This window comes from Bolinopsis microptera, chromosome 11 (genome assembly GCF_026151205.1).
Source record: "Bolinopsis microptera isolate Bmic1 chromosome 11, MBARI_Bmic_1.0, whole genome shotgun sequence".
In the NCBI taxonomy this organism is placed as follows: domain Eukaryota; kingdom Metazoa; phylum Ctenophora; class Tentaculata; order Lobata; family Bolinopsidae; genus Bolinopsis; species Bolinopsis microptera.
The window spans coordinates 19,862,868-19,877,084 of NC_087082.1; the positions used below are offsets into that span (position 1 = coordinate 19,862,868).

Consider the following 14,217-nt stretch of genomic DNA (forward strand, 5'->3'; position numbering starts at 1 on the left):
GACCAAGAAAGAAGTAGAGCGAAGAGGGTGACCCGGTAGTTTGAGAGAAGATGAACTAGAGCGGAAAGAGGGGGACCCGGTATTTTGGGAGATAGAAGTAACTAGAGCGAAGAGGGGGACCCGGTATTTTGGGAGAGAAGACTAGAGCGAAGAGGGGGACCCGGTATTTTGGGAGTAGGAAGAACTAGAGCGAAGAGGGGGACCGTTATTTTGGGAGAAGAAGAAACTGAGCGAGAGGGGGACACGGTATTTTGGGACAAGAAGAACTAGAGCGAAGAGGGGGACCGGTATTTTGGGACAATGGAAGAACTAGAGCGAAGAGGGGGACCGGTATTTTGGGACACAGAAGAACTAGAGCGAAGGGGGACCCGGTATTTGGGAGAAGAAGGAACTAGAGCGAAGAGGGGACCGTATTTTGGGAGTAGAAGAACTAGAGCGAGAGGGGGACCCGGTATTTTGGGACAAGAAGAACTAGAGCGAATGAGGGGGACCCGGTATTTTGGGACAGAAGAACTAGTGCGAGAGGGGGACACGGTATATTTTGGGAGATGAAGAACTAGAGCGAAGAGGGGGGACCGGTATTTTGGGACAAGAAGAACTAGAGCGAGTGGGGGACCCGGTATTTTGGGACAAGAGAACTAGAGCGAAGAGGCGAGGGACCCGGTTTAATTTTGGGACAAGAAGAACTAGAGCGAGAGGGGGACCCGGTATTTTGGGACCAAGAAGAACTAGAGCGAAGAGGGGGGACCCGGTTTTTGGGAGAAGAAGAAACTAGAGCGAAGAGGGGGGTCCCGGTATTTGGGACAAGAAGAACTAGTGCGAGAGGGGGACCCGGTATTTTGGGAGAAGGAAGAACTAGTGCGAAGTGGGGGAACCCGGTATTTAGGGAGAAGAAGAACTTGAGCGAAGAGGGGGACCCGGTATTTTGGGAGATGAAGAACTAGAGCGAAGAGGGGGACCGGTATTTTAGGGAGAAGAAGAACTAGAGCGAAGAGGGGGGACCGGTTATTTTGGGACCTAAGAAGAAAACTAGAGCGAAGAGGGGGACCGGTATTTTGGGACAAGAAGAACTAGAGCGAAGAGGGGGACCGGTATTTTGGACTAGAAGAACTAGAGCGAAGTGGGGGACCGGTATTTTGGGACAAGGAAGAACTTGAGCGAGAGGGGGAACCGGTATTTTGGGAGAAAGAAGAACTAGAGCGAAGAGGGGGACCCGGTATTTTGGGAGAAGAAGAACTAGAGCGAAGAGGGGGACCCGGGTATTTTGGGACAAGAAGAACTAGAGCGAAGAGGGGGGACCCGGTTTTTTTGGGGACAAGAAGAACTAGAGCGAAGAGGGGGAACCGGTATTTTGGGACATGAAGAAACTTAGAGCGAAGAGGGGGACCCGGTATTTTGGGACAAGAAGAACTAGAGCGAAGAGGGGGTAACGGTATTTTGGGAGAAGAAGAAACTAGAGGAAGAGGGGGGACACGGTAATTTTTGGGAGAAGAAGAACTAGAAGCGAAGCGGGGGACCCGGTTTTTTGGGGACAAGAAGAACTGAGCGAAGAGGGGGACCCGGTATTTTGGGCAAAGGATGAACTTGAGCGAAGAGGGGGACCCGGTTATTTTGGGACAAGAGAAACTAGAGCGAAGAGGGGATCCCGGTATTTTGGAGAAGAAGAACTTGAGCGAAGAGGGGACGGTATTTTGGGACATGAAGAACTAGGAGCGAAGAGGGGGACACGGTATTTTGGGACAAGAAGAAATAGAGCGAAGAGGGGGAACCGGTATTTTGGGAGAAGTAAGATCTAGAGCGAAGAGGGGGGACCCGGTATTTGGGGAGAAGAAGAACTTTAGAGACGAGAGGGGGACCCGGTAATTTTGGGAGAAGAATGAACGAGAGGCGAAGAGGGGGACCCGGTTTTTTGGGAGAAGGATAAGGAACCTAGAGCGAAGAGGGGGACCGGTATTTTGGGAAGAAGAAGAACTAGATGCGAAGAGGGGGACCCGTATTTTGGGAGAAGAAGTACTAGAGCGATGATGGGGGACCCGTTTTTTGGGAGTGAAGAACTAGAGACGAGAGGGAGAAGGGGAAAAAAAATAGGAATGATTAATATGCTCAAGAAAATAAACAGAAGGAGTAAGCCAGTACCGGAGGCAAGATCCGGTAAGGGTTACATTGATTTAAATCTTTAGGTGTCCTAAGTAAAACCAGAACGGTTGCTGGCTTAAATATGATCTTAATACTGCTTAACACGTCATCTTTATACTTTTATATTATAAGATGGGTATCATTAAATAGATTATTAGGCACAAACCAATTGAATGTTAGTGGATCTCTAGACCCATTCATAGTACTGATTTACCTGCCATTTGACCTAATTATCAAGATCGGTATCTAATTAGGCTTGGCGCCAATTTATATTTTTTTTTTATCTTTGGAAATGATTTTATGTAGATTTTAAGAAGTTGATTGCTTCTCATCATACCAAAACTTTATTACCATGTTTTATCCTACAATCCTATTTTTGCTCTATCAAGTTCTTAGAGGTTTGCGAAAGGTTGTTGTCTTTAACCTTCCTGGGGACGCTTTCCAAGCACTTCCATGGAGACATCAGTGACTGTCTGCTTGAAATTATCACACATGTACTACAAGTTGAACCTCCATTAGCCAGACAATCAAAACGGTTTGATGAGCCACGTTGTACTCTTGAACCTTAGACGTGTTTCGCAAATGTTCGTTAGCAGGCCACATTCGTGCCTTTTAGCAGTGTATCTTATGCTACCGGCTGCAGTCTTGATTTCAGCTGTCCTCGACAAGATAGTGATCTGAAAAATGTCCGCCCAACGACATACTTAACATTGAGTAGCGAGTGTTGAATCGTCCATTAATACAAATTATGATCTATTTGATTAACAGTTAAACCCGTGGGGAGGACCGCTTGTACCCTTGTTGTCTTTATCTGAAACAGTGTTCCACCAATAACAAGTTGATTAGTTGCACAGAATAATCCATGAGCATGGTCCCCATTGTCGCTTGGTTGACTATAGAGAGATTTTCCCACCATTAAATCCTCGTATCAATTCGCAAGGGTAGTTTAACGTATGTTTTCAAGTTATTCTTTGATTAATTTGATAATTTTGATATCTTAATTCTGTTATATAAAGTGTGATAACAACAAATATTCATCAACACTTTCAGAAACACAATCGTTGACCATGCAGCGATTTCATTGGAAAAAACAGTGCAAATGCCGTTGCTGATGTAGCGAATGGCATTTTAGGTATTTTCGGAGAAGAAGAACTTAGAGACGAGAGGGAGGAGGGGATACAATAAGGAAAAAATTAATTGCCTCCTAAAAAAAAACAGAAAAAACAGAAGGAGTAAGCCAGTACCGGAGGAATCCGGTAAGGGTTACATTGAATTACATATATAGGAGTCCTCAAAGTAAAACCATGAACGGTTTCTGGCTTAAAAATTGATTTAATATGTTCTCACGTATTCCTTTATACTTTTATATTACTAAGAGGTATCTTTATTTGATTTGTAGGCACAGCCAATTGGAATTTTAGTGGATCTCTAGACCCATTCAAGTACTGATTAACCAGCCATTGACCAAATATCAGTTTCTGTATCAAATCACGCTTTGGCTCCAAATTTTATATTTTTATTTTGGAAAATGATGTTTTGGATTTTAGATGTGAATGCTATAATCTTCAAAAACATTCATTACCATGTTTTATCCTATCTATCTATGTTTTGCTCCTATCAGTTCTTAGAGGTTTGCGAAGGTGTGTTCTTTAACCTTCCGGGGACGCTTTCCAAAGCACTTCCATCGAACATCAGTGACTGTCTGCTTGAAATTATCCCACAGTCCCAAGGTTGACACTCATTAGCCAGACATATCAAATACGGTCTGAAGAGCACGTTGTACTCTTGATCCTTAGACGAGTTTCGCAAATGTTCGATTGCAGGCTCAATCGTGCCTTTTAGCAGTGATCTTAGCTTCCGGTTGCAGTTTGATTTGCAGCCGTCACCTACGAAACAGATATTGATCTGAACCTAATGTCCGACCTCGACATACCTTAACTATTGAGTAGCGAGTGTTTGAATCGTCCATTAATACATTTAGGATCTATTTGATTAACATAACCCGTTGGGAGACCGCCATGTACCATTGTTGTCTTTATGCTGATAACAGAGTTCCACCAATAACAAGTTTGATTGCTGACAGAAATCCATGAGGCCTGGTCCCATTGTCGCTTGATGATTCTATATGATGAGATTTTCCACCATTTAATCCCCGAAACTAATTTCGCAAGGGTAGTAATATAACGAATATTTACAAGTTATTCATGATTTTTTTGATTATTTGTGATATCGTATTCTGTTATATAAAGTGTGTAACAAATCCAATATAATCCTCAACACTTTCAGTAACACAATCGTTGACCATTGCAGCCCCGATTTCATTGAAACCGGAGCAAATGCCGTTGCTGATTTAGCGGATGGCATTTTAGGTGGTATTTTCGGAGAAGATGAATCTAGAGACGAGAGGGGGCAGGCCGCGTAAAGGCAGGGAATGGCCTGTCGGTATGTTCTGGAGTAGAATTAATTTAATGCGGGTTAACTTAATTAATTACTAACTATATGCTTTTGATTATAGTTTAAACTTACCGCCTTTTAAAGATCTTAAATTCTTTATATTGGATATGCTTAAATTAAAGTCTATAACCATGTCCATATCACATAGCCCATATTTGTTTTTCGTATAAGACCATTAGAAATTCCCTAGATAGGGTAGGTTTCAATAATTTTTGATTTTGAATTTTGATTCAAGAATCGTAAAAACTATATTTTAGGAGGTAACGGAAAATCACCTTTAATTGCTAATTGACTACCATTTACCATTGTGCTGATGGGATGATTCTAAAATGGACTGCATTGGCGATACCGGACATTATTACAATTAATACATTAAAACTAAACACATTTCAAGGATCAAATAACTTAATATACATATTTTGTATGAAAAATAATAATATATATATATTATATCAGGTTTTTTTAAAAAATGGGTTCTTATTTTATCATGCATGCATGAATGTGTGTTCTTTTTAATGTTTTTGTAAATATAATTTTTCAAACATTGTTATTATTTTTTTAGCTTATTATAACCGTAAAAAATGTTAAAATATGTTCGACTATCCGATCTCTATTCGTTGCGGGCGATCCGCTGATCACGGGATCAAATTAGTTGGTCCTTGGTCAGTAGGAGGTGATGTTCACATTGTAGTAATCACTAAAGGGGTAAAAATATAAGGATGGTTTCCTTATATGGAAATATTATTTTATTATATTATATTTCATTGGCTAGGACTTTATACACAATTATAGAAAGCGGTTGTGATTAGATCTTCGTAAGTCTTTGCATCATTTATTTACATCAATTCTGATGAAATCATATCATTTATGTTACTTGTCAAATACGAATCATATACAATTTAGATTTAAATACAATCTTAAAGAGTGGAAATCTGATGATCGGAAATTTAAAAAGAAATGAAAGCCGTAAAATTATACTCTTATCGTACCTAATTATCTTATTTACTGATAACTGATTCTCGGAAAAACACTTAAAATCACAAAAAAAACCTGTAAAAATTTGATATTAAAGTCCCCCCCCCCCCAAAAAAAAATGTACGCCACATCTCTGAATATTGGTATAACTAAGTAAAATCTACAATTACAATAACTATATACTAATGTCCGGCAGACCTTAAAAAGTATATGTTAGTGGTTACTATCGGGTGTTCTTACCTCAAAACCTTTCTATGGTGTTCAATTGGGTTTGAGTAGAACCCCTTCTAGCGTCCAATAGCCTTTCTTTGTCTGATTTACTTAATTGGGCTCTAAATCTAAGCGTCTACTTAATTACATATAAGGTGTTTACTAAGTGCGGGAATTATTAGGCGGCTATGGTACTATAAATCCAAATGATCCTTTCACGGACAATCTTGCACTTGCATTGATTAACAGGTTCAGGACTGATATAAATATATTTGATTTTGCGAAAGCCTTTGATAGCGTTTGCATGACCTCATTTTAAGTATATTAAAGAATATTCTTAATGTCGATGGACTAATGCTTAAATTTATTAAGTCCTATCTTGAGGGGCGGACATATCAACATAGTAGTGTTAGGAGGCCAAAGTCTTCTTCTCTACCAGTTCGGTCTGGTGTACCCTCAAGGTTCTATACTTGGCCCTTTTTTGTTTGTAATAATTTACTATGACATGTTCTCTCTGTGTCTTGAAGGCAACCTATATCGCCCTTTATGCAGTTGGACACTAAATTTTGGTGGGAGATCATTGGTTTACCCTGACCATCACATAATCAAAATGACATCAACAGATTATATGATTGGTCAGTGAGAAATCGATTAAGTTCCACCACAAAAGTGCAAAGCCCTTCTCTGTGTCCTGCAAAGAAACGCTGGATAACTTGCCATTCATTAACTTCTTTTTTCACTTTATAAACTTTCTGAAGTGATATTGACTTTGAGCATCGCAGTCAGTTTTAGGAGGTCGCAATTTAACTCCAGGTTAAATTGGGGTGCACAATGTAAAGCGCTTGTTTTCCAAAGCTACCTCTAGACTTGGACTACTTAGTAGAACATGTCAATTTCACTACTGATAAAAGCAGAAAAAGATCGTTTATTTAGCGTAATTAGGTCTATATTTGAACATGTTCTGTCATATGGTTCCCTCAATCCTGCTACTCATCTTCAACAGTTTGTTGATATCCAATAAGAGGGCATAATTAAATGGATCATATGGTGAACCTTACTCCAGTTTTTAATGGACGTTAACTTGCTACAGAGCAAAAGAAACTAAAATATTCTCCCTGGTTAAACAGAAGTTTATTTATAACGATCTTATGGACCTTCTATAAAATAGTGAATTGCATTATTCCAGTTTCGCTTCCCCTACATATTAGTACAATGCCGTCCAGAGGGCACCCGATACACTAGGCACAAATGCTTCAAATAATTATTGATATGTCGGTTACTTTCATATACATGAGTACCTCTGTTGCCCCTGCTTCGCATGCCTCCGAATAGCTTTTTTCATAGATCTATGCTGAAATGGAAATTGTCTACCAGTATGTATCGGCAGTCAGAGGCAGTGGCGTAAGAAGGGCCACGTGACCCCGCTGTGCAGGGGGGCGACGTCTTTGGGGGGCGCCATAATAGTCGTTGGAATGTGGGACAATTTCGGCAAAAACTTAACTAAAGTACTAGCAAAAAACTCGCGCGTTTTGCTCTAGATCACACTTTGTTAGAGATTTTTACCGCTCATCCTCTAAAATCACCTAATTTGTTCAATTTTAAGGTTGGGGCACCCAAAAGGGAAGGGGGCGCCAACAGGGGGGCGCCTTTTCGGCGGGGGGGCGCCCAGGCAACGTTACGCACTGAGTCAGAGCGGATTTCTTTTTAAAGCCAAAATTGATCAAGTTCCTCTGGGGCTGCCGATCAGTCGGCCTGATTAGCTCATCTGTCTTATGGAGTCTCACAGAATTTTTTTTGTTGGTTACAAATTCTGTCTGTCCAATTTTCCTTTTATGCTTGTCCTTTTCTTTTTTCTTTTTTCAGTTGTGACGGTATTGTTATGAACAAAATCCTTATAATTATTTATGTTATGTTTGATTCTTGGTAATGTTTGTCATTAAAATTTGGTAGGACGGCCCAAACGTTAATGTGGCTCTTGCTATGTGTTGGTTCTGCCGAATCTAATTATTATACTGGGTGGGCAAAAGTCAGTGTGCATATGTTGGGTCTTATACCTCGCTGTGTTTTATTATTTGAGCTGGTTGCTTTGCTGATGGCTACTTGTACTTACTGGTTCGAGGATTCCGTCGTAAAAATTTGAATATTCGAATATTTTAGACCACGAACATTCAATATTAAAACACCTATATTGTTTCTCTGAAAATCCTGATCGCCTAATTTTTTTAGAGGGACGGTAGATTATCAAATGTTGCATATATCTGAAAAAAATGAGGCAAATCGGATTAGATATGACGAAGTTCACAAGCATTTTGTGTATTTCGTTAACAAATTGACTGGGTGATTATGTGACACCGTGACACGACACCTTAATTGGGCAACCTTTAACATTTCCCATAATTGTTTAACGGGGTAGTTACGGGGTCACCTTAATCACTTGATTAGGTAAACCAATCACATCGATACAAACGTAATGAACAAGCTTGTTATGCTTCATATCTCGGTATCTGAGAAGCTAGAACTATAATTCTTTCATGGGCAAACGTATTCGAATGGCCAATACACAATCAATAACATTTTGCTTGATCCGATATCCTACTATCAAAAAAATGTGAAAAGAACTTCATTTTCACATTATTTTTGATAGTTTGGATAATCGGGATAAAGCTAAATGTTATTGGAATTGTGTTTGGCCATTCCGATTACGTTTGCCCTGTGAAAGAATGAGAGGTCTAGCTTCTCTGTGGACGAGATATGAAGAATTAACAGCTTGTTCATTAAGTGTGAATCTGGTGATTGAGTTTACCTATATCCACGTGATAAGGTGCACCCGTTAACTACCCAGTTTTATACATTGTTGGGGATTGTTAAGGGTGCCCAATTAAGGTGTTCGTGGTCACGGTGTCACATAAAATTCACCCAGTCAATTGTTTACGAAATCACATAATGCTCTGTTAACTTCGGTCATTTCTAATCCGTTTTGCCTCATTTTTTCAGATAATATGCAACATTGGATAATCTACCGTCTCTAAAAAAATTAGGCGTTCAGGATTTTCAGAGAAAACAATTATTGGTGTTTTAATATTGAATGGGCCGTGGGTCGCCTTCTGGTTGCTTTTTGGTCGCTTTTTTGGTCGCTTTTTGGTCGCTTCTCGTCGCTTTTTGGTTGCTTTTGGGTCACTTCTCGTCGCTTCTAGTCGCTTTTTGGTCGCTTCTAGTCGCTTTTTGGTCGCTTCTGGTCGCTTTTTGGTCGCTTTTGGGTCACTTCTCGTCGCTTCTAGTCGCTTTTTGGTCGCTTCTAGTCGCTTTTTGGTCGCTTCTGGTCGCTTTTTGGTCGTTTTTAGGTCGCTTCCGGTCGCTTTTGGGTCGCTTCTGGTCACCTTTTAGGGTTCATGTCGCTTTTACACAAGAAAGGGGGCCCTTGGATATATGGAGTGGAAAAAGGGGGCTACGTTGACGACAAAAGTATGCTTCTTCGCAATAGACCACTCCCCTTTAATTATTTGTTTAGGAAGCGTCAGCCATGCGTTAATTAATTACACCGAAGTTCCTCCACATTGTACAGGGAAAATAGATCGTGCGTGGTTTAACTACGGCCAAATTCTCGTTTTTATGCTCAATATTTCAACAACTTTATTAACTGGTTAAATCAACTATCTGAACCGATATTTTGTGCAGGAAAAAAGAAGAGAAGAAGCCGGAAGTAAGTAACTATAGAAAGTTGGTGGTTTCAATTTAGTAAGCCGGCTTCACTTAATCTCCAGTTTGGGCTGTGAAAGAAATCAAGACATGTTAACCACATTCCTGACTGCCACAAACAATTTGACTATCGAGGTTATGATCTGGAAACACATGATTGAAGGAAACTGGACGAACGTTCCATCATATGGCTACCGTACTCTTTACTATAGTGTGGCAAATCCAGAGAACGATGTCATGTTTACAAGTCTTGTCGTCCAGCGTGTAAAAGAATCAGATGTAACACAGCACCGTGCAGTGATAGTCATTGATGATAAGCAGCAAACTTCCGACATGATACCAGTGACATTATCTCCAACTGATATTTTTAAATTATTCAGTTTAACTGTGATAAAAGCCTTTTCATTTTCAAACAAAAAAGAATATGAAACACTAATGCAAAGTTACTGAGTATAAATCAGCCGACAGGTGCTGAAAATTAAATATATAATGCCTACTGGTGAGACCAGCAGGCATAATGTCGATCTGAGGGGCTAACCCTCACTAGGTCGTGATTAACTCCAAAAAATCCGCGGCTCAATTCCCCAACTCCATAATTGCGCGGCTTTTATGTTACTTATATATGTAAATATACGTTTCAGCACTGTGTTACGAGGCAGTAGACCCCCCCGCGCATTTTTGGAGTTGATTGTCGCGCGCATTTTTTTGAGTTGGGTTACATCTTGGTGACAGTAAGGGGAGGATTTTTGAATTTTATAAGTTTTGGCTTCAGCCAGGGATACGGCTGGATTACCAAAACTGTACCAGGGCAATGTTACACGGCTTATATAGTGGGATGAAAGTCTTGCAAACAAGAATTGTCCGGGAGCAACTGAATCAAATTAATTTTTACCCCGTGGAACCCCGGGATTCATGGATCCCAGACACTTTTGTGTTGAAAACTTTCAGTGGATTTGTGCTCGGAAGCGGCAACAGGGGTTGGCCCTGTTTACGTGATCTAACTGGTTGGGAAAAATTAGTCTCGGGTTTAAGTCGGCTTCCCTAATATTGCTGGTAATTGGGGCTTGCACTGGGGATGATTCTAGAAGCTTGGCGCTCCGCTGGACTGGTGCGATGTGTGTAATGTTATAGTGCACCGTTCAGGGTTGCCAAAAACACTAATTACTAGAATGGGAGCGGGGCTGAGAGTGGGGCTTGAATGTAACTGTAAGTTTTATCTGGATTATCGTGGCTAATACTAGAAAGTGCCGTGATTTAATATAGATTTTCACTTGGCATAGCCGGGCCTGGGATATTTACACCAGTGTCTTGACTTTTGCCTGCTGAAATGAAGTTCACGGTTCTCTAAAATAGTAATTGTCTCTTCATAATCATATCTATTCAATCCTTTAACGATCAAGTATATTCCACGGCAATAATACCATTCTCTTTTAGTTAAACAAAAATATCAGTTTTAAAAAATCGATCCTTTTCTTTTTCCTTTATCTTTTTCCAAGATAAAATCATCGTTTTAAGATGTTTCGCATTCTTCAGGAATGGTTGACAATATCGTTTGCGTAATACTGAATTTGCTCGCGAAAACTTTTCCTGTTAGGAAAATTTTCGAATATTCAGTTTCTGTTTTATTCAATGTGGTGGAATTCTTTTTTGTGATATCTGATTTTGAAGCAGAATCCAAGTCCATAGTATCATCATTTTTGTGCAAAAAAGTAGAATCTTCCTTGTTGACAGTTTTGTTATTATTACAAGTTCTGATTTCTTCATTTTGTCCTGACAGCTCATTTGCATTGAAAGCAGATTGTGGAGTCATGGCGACGTTTCTTTCCACATTTCTTTTCTTTCTTCTAGTTCTAGCAAATTTGTTTAACGATAGTAAACATCGTCTTATATAAGACATGTAAAATAGAGATACCCAATATCTAATTTTATTTACCATCAACTTGATTGTCACGATTATGTAATCATGATATAGAATGGGATTTATAACAGAATTTATTGGTAGAATCACGATCGAAGATATTGGATACAAGGCTGTAGCATCCATTAATTCAAAAGAATGCAACATACACACCGATATAAAAGGGACCCAACAAAAGAAATCTGTCGCAATTATGAGGGCTATTTGAAGATTGGATTCTTCTTTATCTCTTGAGCGTCTATTTTGGGCTTCGTGATTGCACATTCTAGCTCGTTGTTTTGAGCTCTTTGTAAAGAACAAAACCTTGCTGTAGCAGATAAATATGATGGTGAAACACACAAAATACAAGGTTAGATTTGACCATACATAAACTTTTTGTGGGTCTTCTCTTGATACAAAGTATTTGAACAGACAAACGCCATCATTGCCATAAAAGTGAACTTTGCGTCTCCCTATGCCTCCATATTGGTTTGAAAACATTGGGCTTATCAAACTATCGATTTTTGCCCAAGTGTACACTGCAGAGTCAACGAGTCTTCCATAATACTTGCTTATCTTGTTAATGTGCATGTCTTTGGTCACAAATGCTGGAAATATTGTAATGTTTGGATTATATGTCATGCCATTGACAAAGATATCCTCATATCGGACCATTAAGGGGATATAGGCTAAACAAAATGATGCAATTGACATTATCACGATGATGATGACCATTTTTGCTGCTGCATGTTTGGATGTCATTTTTTTTACTTTGATGATACCGATAGCCCTAAATATGCTGAGAACTGTCATTGAAAAGAGGGATATTTGACCACCGAATGTACTGAACACTCCCAAGAAAGCACACCCATCACTGGATAACCAATTATATCTTTCTTTACAGTATGATTCCGCAAAGATGACTGAGTCTAAAATAGCAATAGTTAACAGGTACAGTCCCGTTATTAGATCCCCAATATGAATGACAGTTGTTAGAGCTTTATTGTTCAATGCAGACGTAAAATGTCTGGTTGCCAGGTGTCTAAAATTCTTAAAAAGTTTGACAGAGTTTAGGATAACTGCTGCACAACCAACGACCCAACTGAAAACCTTTAGAGAGAGTTTTGAAATAATTGTTGTTCTACAGTCCTCATTGCACTCGTCGGTGTAGTCAGCACAATCTATTTTCCCATCACATTTCTGGCTCCGTCCAATGAAGCGTTTTGAAGATGTGCATAAAAAGTTGTTAATACATGTATCTTCATCTGAGCTATCGCCGCAATCGTCTACCAAATTGCAAACTTTGTCATAATCGACACATCTATCGTTGTTGCAGAGAAATATGTTATTTTGATACCGTCCACTTTTCTTATTTTTATTTAAAAATGTCAGGCGATTCTTATTCTCTATTGGCATTGTAAAAATCCTGTCCTGGTATTGATTATCAATCTTACATGAGTCATAGTTAAGTGGTCGCAATGGACAAACAGGCTGCTCTTTGCATTTTTTCAAGCAACTAAGATAAACGTACACTCTTCCATATACGTTTGTGCAGTCTACCATGGTCTTTGGTAAAACTATTTTTGGTATACCGTCGAGTCCAAAAATTGAGACTAGCAAGAATTCTTCTTTGACGCATTGTGATATATAGTGACCTAAACTTGTACTCACTCCGGCAACACAATGTATAAGAAATTCCAATGGATTTCTTGTTCCAATGGCGATGGGGTTTGTGAAAACATGTTCGGATGATCTAGTCTGACCGCAAACTCTTGCATGATCACAAATGTCATAACCGTTACACAGATCTTGGAACATTACATAATGGTACGATCTAGGGCTGCAGATGTAAACATCTTCACATTTACTGCTGTCAGGCACATAACGAGACAATCTGCCGATTCCACATGTTGGCCAGATTTCTGTTTCGTCTTCTCCTTTTAGACAGTCTTTACTTCCGTCCATCAGCCAAGAGATGGGTATGGGAAGTTTTGTGTCGTGACGATATCGGCGGGAACATGTAGACAAAGTCATTCTGTCACAGATCTTGGATGTTTCATCACTTTTATCGGAACAGTCCGAAATTCCATTGCAAAATCGATGCTTATGGACAGTACAAGAGTGACTGGTTGTCAAGCATAGGCTGTCAAACCCATCATCGCACAAACCTGGGTTCTGAACGCAGGTGGCAAATTTAGACACCGTAGATGGGTATCCGTCAATCTTACACGACACTACTCCTCTCATTGGGTCCGTACAATTGGTTTGGTCCATAAAGAATTTGCAGTATGGCATATGCGGCTCACCGTCAACTGGCTTCAATGTGTTTATTAATGAATCAATATATAACCTTTTATAAATAATTAGCGCAGAACATCTTGTAAAATTAGATAGCCTCCGGTATGAGAACGATGATATTGGATTGGATTGTGGATTCGATATTGGATTCCATGTTGAAATGCATTGTTTGCTCTTTTTGACATCTTCATACAGTTTTTTATGGGCCAAGTTATGTTTGTAATCCAAATAATTGATGGCTTCATATCCTCGAGGTTTTATGTTAAATAAACCATTCCTACCAGTATAGAGATCTATCATATGATGATTGTACTCGTTACAACCAATTTCATCCTCACCACTTTCGCAATCAAGTCTGCTATCGCATATTTGTTGAGAACTCACATATGACATATTACTTCTGATACTCTCACAAAATATACCATAACGATAACCATTACACAACGCTTCATCAAGACAACCATGAACTTCACATAATCCATTACATGTTGTAGAATTAGTCATACTAAAATCCATATAATTAGCTGGTTCATATTCTATAGTTAGGGTGA

The 14,217-nt window shown here is 39.5% G+C and overlaps 1 protein-coding gene and 1 long non-coding RNA gene across 2 annotated transcripts in view; both read right to left on the reverse strand.

Annotated features, from left to right (window-relative positions):
• The window catches only part of LOC134822809 (chitooligosaccharidolytic beta-N-acetylglucosaminidase-like), a gene marked incomplete in the record, with an annotated part of 941,725 nt that overhangs the window by 211,061 nt on the left and 716,447 nt on the right, over positions 1-14,217 (reverse strand).
• LOC134823104 (uncharacterized) lies at positions 1,301-2,085 on the reverse strand. The gene is made up of 3 exons (XR_010161249.1): positions 2,056-2,085; positions 1,369-1,453; positions 1,301-1,324 (listed from the first exon to the last, which is right to left on the reverse strand). It is a non-coding gene; the product is annotated as an uncharacterized LOC134823104 (long non-coding RNA).